Source organism: Cimex lectularius, unplaced genomic scaffold (assembly GCF_000648675.2).
Source record: "Cimex lectularius strain Harlan isolate CLEC.00 unplaced genomic scaffold, Clec_2.1 scaffold12, whole genome shotgun sequence".
Lineage (NCBI taxonomy): Eukaryota > Metazoa > Arthropoda > Insecta > Hemiptera > Cimicidae > Cimex > Cimex lectularius.
This window is the reverse complement of record NW_019392875.1, coordinates 3,344,415-3,354,181: the sequence shown is the minus strand read 5'-3', so window position 1 is coordinate 3,354,181 and position 9,767 is coordinate 3,344,415. Positions and strand designations below refer to the sequence as shown.

Genomic DNA, 9,767 nt, shown 5'->3' with positions numbered 1-9,767 from the left:
TATTATTGTTGAAAGTTCTGAAGTTTATTCCCTGTTTTAGGCGAGCCAGACTAATAACAGAAAGTTGTGTTCAATTATCCAAGTATAATTCAAGAAAACTTAACAACTTTTTTTCAACTTTTATGTTATTGACGTCTCAAAAAGTATCATTTCTAAAACAAAATACAAATTTAAAAATAACTTTTTTTTTTAACTTTACAAATCTTTTAATAAGAACTTAGCAAAAATACATAATTCCAATAAAGAAACAAGTTATTTTTATATTAAAAATTCGTACGTAAACAGAATCATATTCTTCAGCATTTTTCCAAAATTATTTCAATAAATTGATAAAAATATTTCTTTGCATTTTAATACTGAAAATTTCCATTTTCTACGAGACTGAATGATATGAGGCTAGAAAATTTGTCTAATTTAATTTACACTGAGGAATATCGAGTAGAATTTTAATGTGTGAATGTAATTTATTAGCGCGAATGAAGCTTCTTATGCCCAATTAACCCGAGAGAGATCGAGTAGAGCGAATCAAAAACTATTATGTTTTGTCTTATTTTTGTGTCTGTGTGTGTAATTTGTGTTATTTCATCCAAAATTGACAAGTCTCCTGAAGTACAGACAGTTTTGCAATAGTATAAAGAAAAAGCTTAGTTAGCGTTTTATAACATCCAAACTTGGCTGGAGAAACGTGAAAAGAAATTATAAAGTGAATACTTCGTAAAGTTTAAATTTTTCACTCCATCAGTAGCGAATATAATTTGTTTTCTTATTCCTTTCTCGATCAAATTATTTTAGTTTCAAATTTGATAGTCGAAGGGTGCACCTGAGTTTAACACTTCTCGCTGGTTTACGTTTCTTTCTTACTCTTTTCGACTTCACGCCATATTCAGTGAGGAACGCGCCAAATTTTGGATTATTATGACGAATATTGATCTTTACGCTTTTGATGAATATTCGTTTTTAACAATTGGTTTAGTTATTGCGTTCGTAAATATTTCGTGCTGGTTGAAAATTCCGATTAATCCATTTATGTTTAGTGGTCTAATTGACCTATTACTTATTCCAATTAATTATTCTTTTTATATAAGGTCTTGGTCGAGATGAAAAAGTTAGTGTCACGAACGGGATTCGAACCCACGACCTTCGGCTCAGTACGCCGTTGCTCGAACCACTTGAGCTATCGTGACTTCATGCCGTGGGTTCGAATCCCGCTCGTGACACTAACTTTTTTCATCTCGACCAAGACCTTACATAAAAAGAATAATTAATTAAAATTTGAAATGAATGTTTTCAGCTGTTCAAATTTCTAACGCTTGTCTTTCAATCCGTATGTATGTTATGTAAGGTCTCGGTCGAAATGAAAAAGTTATTGTCACGAACGGGATTCGAACCCACGACCTTCGGCTCAGTACGCCGTGCTCTAACCACTTGAGCTATCGTGACTTCATGCCGTGGGTTCGAATCCCGCTCGTGACACTAACTTTTTCAACTCGACCAAGACCTTACATAAAAAGAATAATTAATTAAAATTTGAAATTAATGTTTTCAGCTGTCCAAACTTCTAACGCTTGTTTTATAATCCGTATGTATGTTATGTAAGGTCTCGGTCGAAATGAGTTGAAAAAGTTATTGTCACGAGCGGGATTCGAACCCACGACCTTCGGCTCAATACGCCGATGCTCTAACAACTTGAGCTATCGTGATTTCATGCCATGGGTTCGAATCCCGCTCTTGTCACTAACTTTTTCAACTCGACCAAGACCTTACATAAAAAGAATAATTAATTAAAATTTGAAATGAATGTTTTCAGCTGTTCAAAAATTCTAACGCTTGTTTTACAACTCGTTTGGAATTCGCAGGTAGTAAATTATAAATTATAATTCATTTAATGGTCATCGAGAGAGGACTAAATAAATAGGTTCAAAATGCCGACTAACCGTTAAAGCCGGAGATGCTATTGTTATCGTTTAATTTCCTGGATACCTTCCTCCCTCCCGCCGTTTCAATTTAGATCCAGGTTTGTGAATGTAGCTCGAGGTGGAATTCCTACGCCGACTTACCAAAGTTGGGGGCTTAAATAATATCGTAAATTGCACGGCTTGAAAGATATGGTCACGGCTGTTTAAATAATCCTTATCCCTGAGCTTATTTAGATTAGGGTGCGTTTTGCAACGGTTGAGACGACCGCTTTGGGTGGATTCGAACAAACAAAGAAGAAATTCATACTGCACAAATGAAAATCAAGGTGTTGTCAAATGGAAAAAATGTTATTGAATAGGTGGTTCTTTAATTAGGTTGATCCTACCATTAAACCATTACCATCCTCTCAAATAAATCGACTCAAAAGGTTCAAAAATAATTCACAGTTTGGCAAGAAATAAAATGAGTGATTATTAAGTGAGCGGGAGAGAGACAGAAATTGCCGGAGTAACTACGAAAAACAGAATGAATGATTGAGTGAGCAAGAGATGGGTAGATAAAAAGAGAGTTAGTATGAAAGAACAAGAGAGAGGAACGGAGAGTGCAGAAAGAGAGAGAGAGAGAGAGAGCGAGAGAGAGAAAAGAGTAGAAAGAAAGATAGAGAAAAAGAAGAGAAAGAAAAAACAGAATAACAGAGAGAGGAAAATGATAGAAAAAGTGTGTGAGAGAGAGGAAAGTTATAGAAAACGTGAGAGAGAGGAAAATTATAGAAAAAGTGAGAAAGATTGTGTGTGAGAGAGAGAGAGGAGATAATAGAAAACCTGAGAAAGAGAGAGGAAAATTATAGAAAAAGTGAGAGAGAGAGAGAGAGTGTGTGTGTGTGTGTTGTGTGTGAGAGAGAGAGAGAGAGAGTGAGGAAGATAATAGAAAACGTGAGAGAGAGAGAGAGGAAAATAATAGAAAAGGTGAGAGAGAGAGAGAGTGTGTGTGTATGAGAGAGAGAGGAAAATTATAGAAAAAGTGTGTGAGAGAGGAAAATTATAAAAAAACGTGAGAGTGAGAGAGAGAGAGAGGAAAATTATAGAAAAAGTGAGAGAGAGAGGAAAATGATAGAAAAAGTGGGAGAGAGAGAGAGGAAAATTTAAAAAGTGAGAGAGAGAGAGAGGAAAATTATAGAAAACGTGAGAGAGAGGGGAAAATTATAGAAAAAGTGAGAGAGAGAGAAAAATGAGAGAAAGAAAGAAAGGGAAAAGGGAGAGACAGAAAGTGAGAGAGAGAAGAGAGACAGAGAAAGAAAGAGAGAGAGAGAGAGAGAAAGTGAAACAAGTACAGACAGATCTAAATTGACAGAGTAACTACAAAAAACAGAGAGGATGAGTGATTGAGTGAGCGAGAGAGAGTGTATGTGTATGAGAGAGAGAGGAAAATTATAGAAAAAGTGAGAGAGAGAGAGGAAAATGATAGAAAAAGTGAGAGAGAGTGAGAGGAAAATTTTAGAAAACGTGAGAGAGAGAGAAAAATGAGAGAAAGAAAGGGAAAAGGGAGAGACAGAAAGTGAGAGAGAGAAGAGAGAGAAAGAAAGAGAGAGAGAGAGAGAGAGAGAGAGAGAGAAAGTGAAACAAGTACAGACAGATCTAAATCGACAGAGTAACTACAAAAAACAAAGAGGATGAGTGATTGAGTGAGCGAGAGAGAGAGAGAGAGAGAGAGAGAGAGAGCAGAGAAAAAGGAAAAAGAAATAAAGAGTGTAGATAGAAAGAAAGATGGGGAAGAGGGAGAGACAGAAAGAGAGAGTGAACGAGAGAGGGAGATAGAGAGAGAAAGGAAACATGTACAGTCAGATCTAAATTGACAGACTAACTGCATAATCACAGTGAGTGATTAAGTGAGCGAGAGATAGAGAGATAATACGAGAGTGCAGAGAGAAAGAGGTAAAGAGAATAGAGACAAAGAGAGAGTGAGGCAGAGAGAGAAAGAGAGTGAGAGGGGATGAGAGAGAGTATGGGCGAAACAGATAAAGTAGAATCCTTACTTGACTCCACGCCAAAAAAAAAATTAAATAATAACAATACTAATAAAATAGACTAAAAATACTAGATATTTACTAATGTATGTCAATCATTAAGTCAAAATCATGTGTAAAATAGATGTTTGCTTTTCTACTGTTTCTCATATTCCAGCCACATGTCGATCTGCAATATTTTTTTATTGTCTGGTGTCATGACACATTCGGCAATATGGAATGGAGCAAAGTTGCTCTCCTTACCATTAACCCAAATTCTCTTCTAACTTACATCCCTACAGCCCCTCTTAACCCTCATTTTGCCCTCGGATCCAGTTCCACCCTCCCCCCGCATCCACCCATTAATATACGATCTGTGAAATTACATTAGGCGGTAGACAGTTGTCTCGTTGGGCCTGGCCTGGAATTTAACCTAATACCTGTCTCTCCGGCTCGTCCAAACTCTAGATTTACACGCGGAGAACTGATGTCTCTCAACCATGTCATGCATCGCAAACTAAAATTGACGAGTAATTTGATTGAAGGGCTAAAGTGTAAAATCTATTTTACAATTCATAGCAGGTCCTGAACGGTGAAAAACGAAATAAAACCCCACGACTGGCGACCTTTCTTGAGAAAGCGTTTCGGCAAGACAGCTTTATTTTGAATCAATTAAGCCATAAGAAAATGTCAAAATTTCTTAAAATTTTATAAAAAAAACAGGTAGTGAAAAATGAACGGCTTAATATAAACAGCTAAAAAATTAATATACATACTTTCCTAATTTTTTCTTATCTTTTATCTCGTAAAAATATATATTTAAGAGGCACCTGAAAGTTAATTACATAAACAAAATTTAATAATGGAAGTAAACTGAATTAATTCAGTAAATTAATTCACTTTAATGAAAACAAAATCATTTATGTATTGGGTTTGCAAATTTAAGTACAATTGAAAAACCTAATCATAAATTAGGTTTTTTAATTAGATGGATATTTAAACTGGTCGTAATTAATGGAAATTAAAATTGGAAGGTTGAAACGTTCCTAATTTTAATTTAACATGTAAATTGCATTTGCAATTTATTCGTATAGTACTTGTTAAAATATATTTTTAACGATTCCTTTATCCAGATAAACGCAAACAAAAAAACGTACAATGATAAAATTAATTGTATGTATATGGAAGTTTCTATAAACTAGATTATAATGATGTTGGGTTTTATTTTACTTCGCAAAATTAGGTATCGTCGATCTTTCTACCATTTAACATGTATTTATACAATTTCCATAACACTTTTATCAAAAATAGAATAATTTGAAGAAAGAGAGATAGAGAGAAAGAGAGGAAAATGATAGAAAACCTGAGAGAGAGAGAGAGAGAGAGAGAGAGAGAGAGAGAGAAAGAAAATGATAGAAAAATTCTGAGATGGTGAGAGGAAAATTACAGAAAACCTGAGAGAGAGGAAAATTATAGAAAAAGTGAGAGAGAGAGAGAGCGAGAGAGAGGGGAAAATTGTAGAAAACGTGTGAGAGAGAAAAATGATAGAAAAAGTGAGAGAGAGAGAGAGAGAGAGGAAAATTATAGAAAAAGTGAGAGAGAAAGAGAGAGAGAGTGTGTGTGTGTGTGTGTGTGTGTGTGTGTGTGTGTGTGTGTGTGAGTGAGAGAGAGAGGGGGGGTGAATTTATACAATGAAATTGTATAAATTGTATAATATAAATCATTGTATAAATTCACTTTTCCAAATCCTAAATGTATTTGTTAAATGTAAACATTGTTTGTAAATCCCANGCTCTACCACTTGAGCTATCGTGACCTCGATCCACTCGGACACCAACTTCCTATCTCAACCCCACCTTATGAGTTTTGGGGTTGAGATAGGAAGTTGATGTCACGATAGCTCAAGTGGTACAGCAGCGGCGTATCTAGCCGAAGATCGTGGGTTCGAATCCCGCTTGTGCCATTAACTTTTTTTCATCTCAACTAAAAACCTTAATTAATTGTAATGTATTAATTGGTCAAGCGGACCACGAAATTAGTGAAAATAATATTAGTTTTAAAACTTTGAAATACGTACGTAGATACAATAACCATTCTAAATATAAAACATGCTCATATTTATTATGAATTCAATATTTTTGGTTATTTATTTTAACGATCAATAATTACCAAATATAAGTTAATAAAGAGAATCGTGATATAGCCACTGTAAAAAATTTAAAAACATCTACAACTACACACGGTATAACTGTATTTTATTTTTCATATTGTTTTATTAAATGTATATTTGGTACCATGTATGTTTGTACAACATTTGGTCCGTTTTAAAGGATTAAAGGTAAATAAATCACAGATAAAATCTTAATCTAATCACTTGTGTTTATTAGGATAAATTGGATTTTGTAAATAAATCTTTGAAAAATCAATGTCTACTTTATTGTTTTTCGGTAAAGCTTCTTCTTAAAGTTCCGGTGATTTGATTTTTTTTTAAGTTGTACCATTTTTAAGTTCCAAATTTGAAATATATCCCCGCAACATTTTCACTTCGGAGAAGCCAAGGAGGTTGTGGTATAGTGGTGGCACTACTATGGAAGGTTGCACCACTTCGTCTTCATCAATGGTTCACTGTAAGGTAAAGGTCCCGGGTTCGAATCCAGCGGCCCTGCATTCGAACCCGACATACTTACAAATGGGCTTTTTTTTAAAAACATCGGCACCCTGGGAGTTCATATAACCTCGTAGTTGAAATACCCATCAAACAAAAAAAATTTTAGCTTATTGATATTTTCGCTATTTGTGTCGATACAAGGCAATAAGCATTACTCAAACAATAGCATAAATAGCGATTGTATCATTTTTTTATCATTAATGTCCGCAACTGATGAAGGCTACGATAAACACATCGACATACATTTGACGTTTGCCTTTTCCAATTAATCGTTTCGTCGATGGCGATATTTAGGTCTTTGACTTCTCTCACGTACTTTATGGGCTCATCATTCACTTGAATTTTTTATATTACTTTATCCTTTAAAATTCCAAATTATTGCATTAGTTTTTTTATGTTTAATAAATTCTAATAATAAATTCCTTGGACGATTTTACATTAATTTAATTTCTTATTCTTCTTTCTTCTTAATTATTTCGTCCATCTTAAAATGACATATATTTGAAGATAATCGACGTATAATATAACTTTGTATTCATTAAAACATTTACATATGTTAAAACAGGGTTAAACAATATCCCTCAAATAATTAAGGTTTTTAGTTGAGATAAAAAAGACAATGGCACGAGCGGGATTCGAACCCACGATCTTCGGCTAGATACGCCGCTGCTCTACCACTTGAGCGATCGTGACCTCGATCCACTCGGACACTAACTTCCCTTCTCAACCCCACCTTTTGAATTTTCCCTCCTTTTTGCCATTTTTCAAATGTCGTGTAGTCTATTTGAGTGGGGTTAAACAATATCATGACAGGGGCTACCCTTGTGGGATACCCCACTTTACTTCTTGTTTAGATTGACTCAATGGAGGAGACATAGCCGAGGATATTAAAAAAAATGAAATTGTAGAAGCGACAATCGATGAAATAATACTTCTGAAAAACTAGGAAGGTCCAACAAGTCAGAAGGCATTAGTGCCCGGGGAGTGCAAACCCCTCATTCTAAGCATCTATCTCTATCATCTTCATCATCTTGTTTAGATGACATTGTAAGAGTGAGAGATAGAGAGAGAGAGAGAGAGAGAGAGAGAAAGAGAGGCAGAGAAAGAAAGGAAAAAAGAAACAAAGAGAGTTTGTCGATCATTAGCTTTTGCCTCTGATTATTATGACTATGTCATCTGCAGATCTTTGTCAAAAACCTATGCTTATGTCGTCCACTAGTGATCATAGAGTCAGTAATAGAAATCTTTCTGGGAAGAAGCATCATTTCAGCGGTAGTATTGGAATCTTTTCCTCTCCAAGTTTTAGCTTTATCGAATAACGAGATATGTATATCCGTTATATAGTCGATTGTTCTATTCCAGTATTGCCAACTGAAGCTAATTGATTGTTGATATGATCTCCCGTGTTATCGATGAAGTCACACGCACTTTCGATCATTACATATTTTTACATATATTGTACCAATTGTTTGAACTAAAAAGAGGCCAGAAATATAATTTGCTACAAAAAGTCCGGTGCCCTATCGCATTATTGTATAATATTATGTGAATTTCAAATTTACGGGCTTTATGTACAAATATTAAATTTCCACCGGCAAAGAACCATATTATCTTCTAAATACGATTTACCTTATTTGAAAAATATGCACATAACATCGAAAAGCTCATTTAGACGTTATTACTGTAAACCGACAACATTGCACAGATTTGGTATTTAATTGAGTGCTTTAATTGAGTAATTTTGTTTTAGAATAAAAATGCGAGTATGAAAAATAAAATATTATAAAAACGTTTAATATTTAACTATATATTATTAGAAAAAGGTCGTCATGTTTGCCCCTAATTAAGGAAAATCGATTGGGATATTTTACATTGCATTCTCCCTTCCGATAGCAGCTCCTAAATTTAAAAATAATGAAAAATACAACAGCCCTTGAAATAACCATAACTGATAATACTAAATTCAAATATGTCATTTAGAAAAGTCTCCATTAATCTTCTCAAAACAAAAGTAGAATTTATTTTTTATAAATAATTAATATATATGGAGTGAACAATTATGTATAGTAGTTAATACAGTCTTATATGTTTTATGTAGTATGTTTTGCAGGTATTTAGTAACAAAATACCAAACAGGAAAAATTAGCTGAATTCAAACGGTCATATTTTGTATACATAATTTTATGCTTTTTGAAAAAAGTTTGTTTTAGAAAAAATGCGACTATGAAAAACAAAGTATTATAAAAATGTTTAATATTTGACTATTTATTATAGGAAAATGTGTGGCGATTAGTGACCGTTATTCGATAATTATTCAGAAATCGTGAGATGCGGTCTGGTGTGATAGGTTTCAGAAAAACATTTTCTTTATCGTGCCAATGTTTCGATCTTTATTGAGGTCATCTTCAGGGCCTGGGATTTACAAACATTGTTTACATATGTGTAGAGATTAGTGACCGTTAATCGATAGTAATTCAGATATCGTGAGATGCGGTCGGGTGTGATGTAGGTTTCAGAAAAACAATTTCTTTATCGTGCCAACGTTTCGATCTTTTATTGAGATCATCTTCAGGGCTCAATAAAAGATCGAAACGTTGGCACGATAAAGAAAATGTTTTTCTGAAACCTACATCACACCCGACCGCATCTCACGATATCTGAATTACTATCGATTAACGGTCACTAATCTCTACACATATGTAAACAATGTTTGTAAATCCCAGGCCCTGAAGATGACCTCAATAAAAGATCGAAACGTTGGCACGATAAAGAAAATGTTTTTCTGAAACCTACATCACACCCGACCGCATCTCACGATATCTGAATTACTATTGTTTTCATATTAAAATTACATTTTGGATGTGGAAAAGTGAATTTATACAATGCAAAATATATCTCGACACGACACGCAAGAATGGCACAATTACACAGAAGACAAACACTTTGAGTGAGTAGAAATACATTGATTGAATATATAAAAAATATATTTTGCATTATTTTTACTGCATTGTATTGAAAATTATTTTGTTCACTTATTTTATTTAATTGATAATTTGCTTTTTAACTGCTCAATTATTATGTAAATTAGGATATCTATTTCCATGAGCAAATTTAAGTAAAAGTTCAATTTAAAACTAATAGATGTAACATATTGACCACAAAAATAAAGTTATTCGATGT

At 33.9% G+C, this 9,767-nt stretch overlaps 2 non-coding genes across 2 annotated transcripts; both read right to left on the bottom strand.

Moving 5' to 3' along the window:
* Positions 1 to 1,110: 1,110 nt before the first annotated feature.
* Trnas-acu lies at positions 1,111 to 1,184 on the bottom strand. Its single transcript has one exon. It is a non-coding gene; the product is annotated as a tRNA-Ser (tRNA).
* Positions 1,185 to 1,367: 183 nt separating this feature from the next.
* Trnas-acu lies at positions 1,368 to 1,440 on the bottom strand. Its single transcript has one exon. It is a non-coding gene; the product is annotated as a tRNA-Ser (tRNA).
* Positions 1,441 to 9,767: the final 8,327 nt, after the last annotated feature.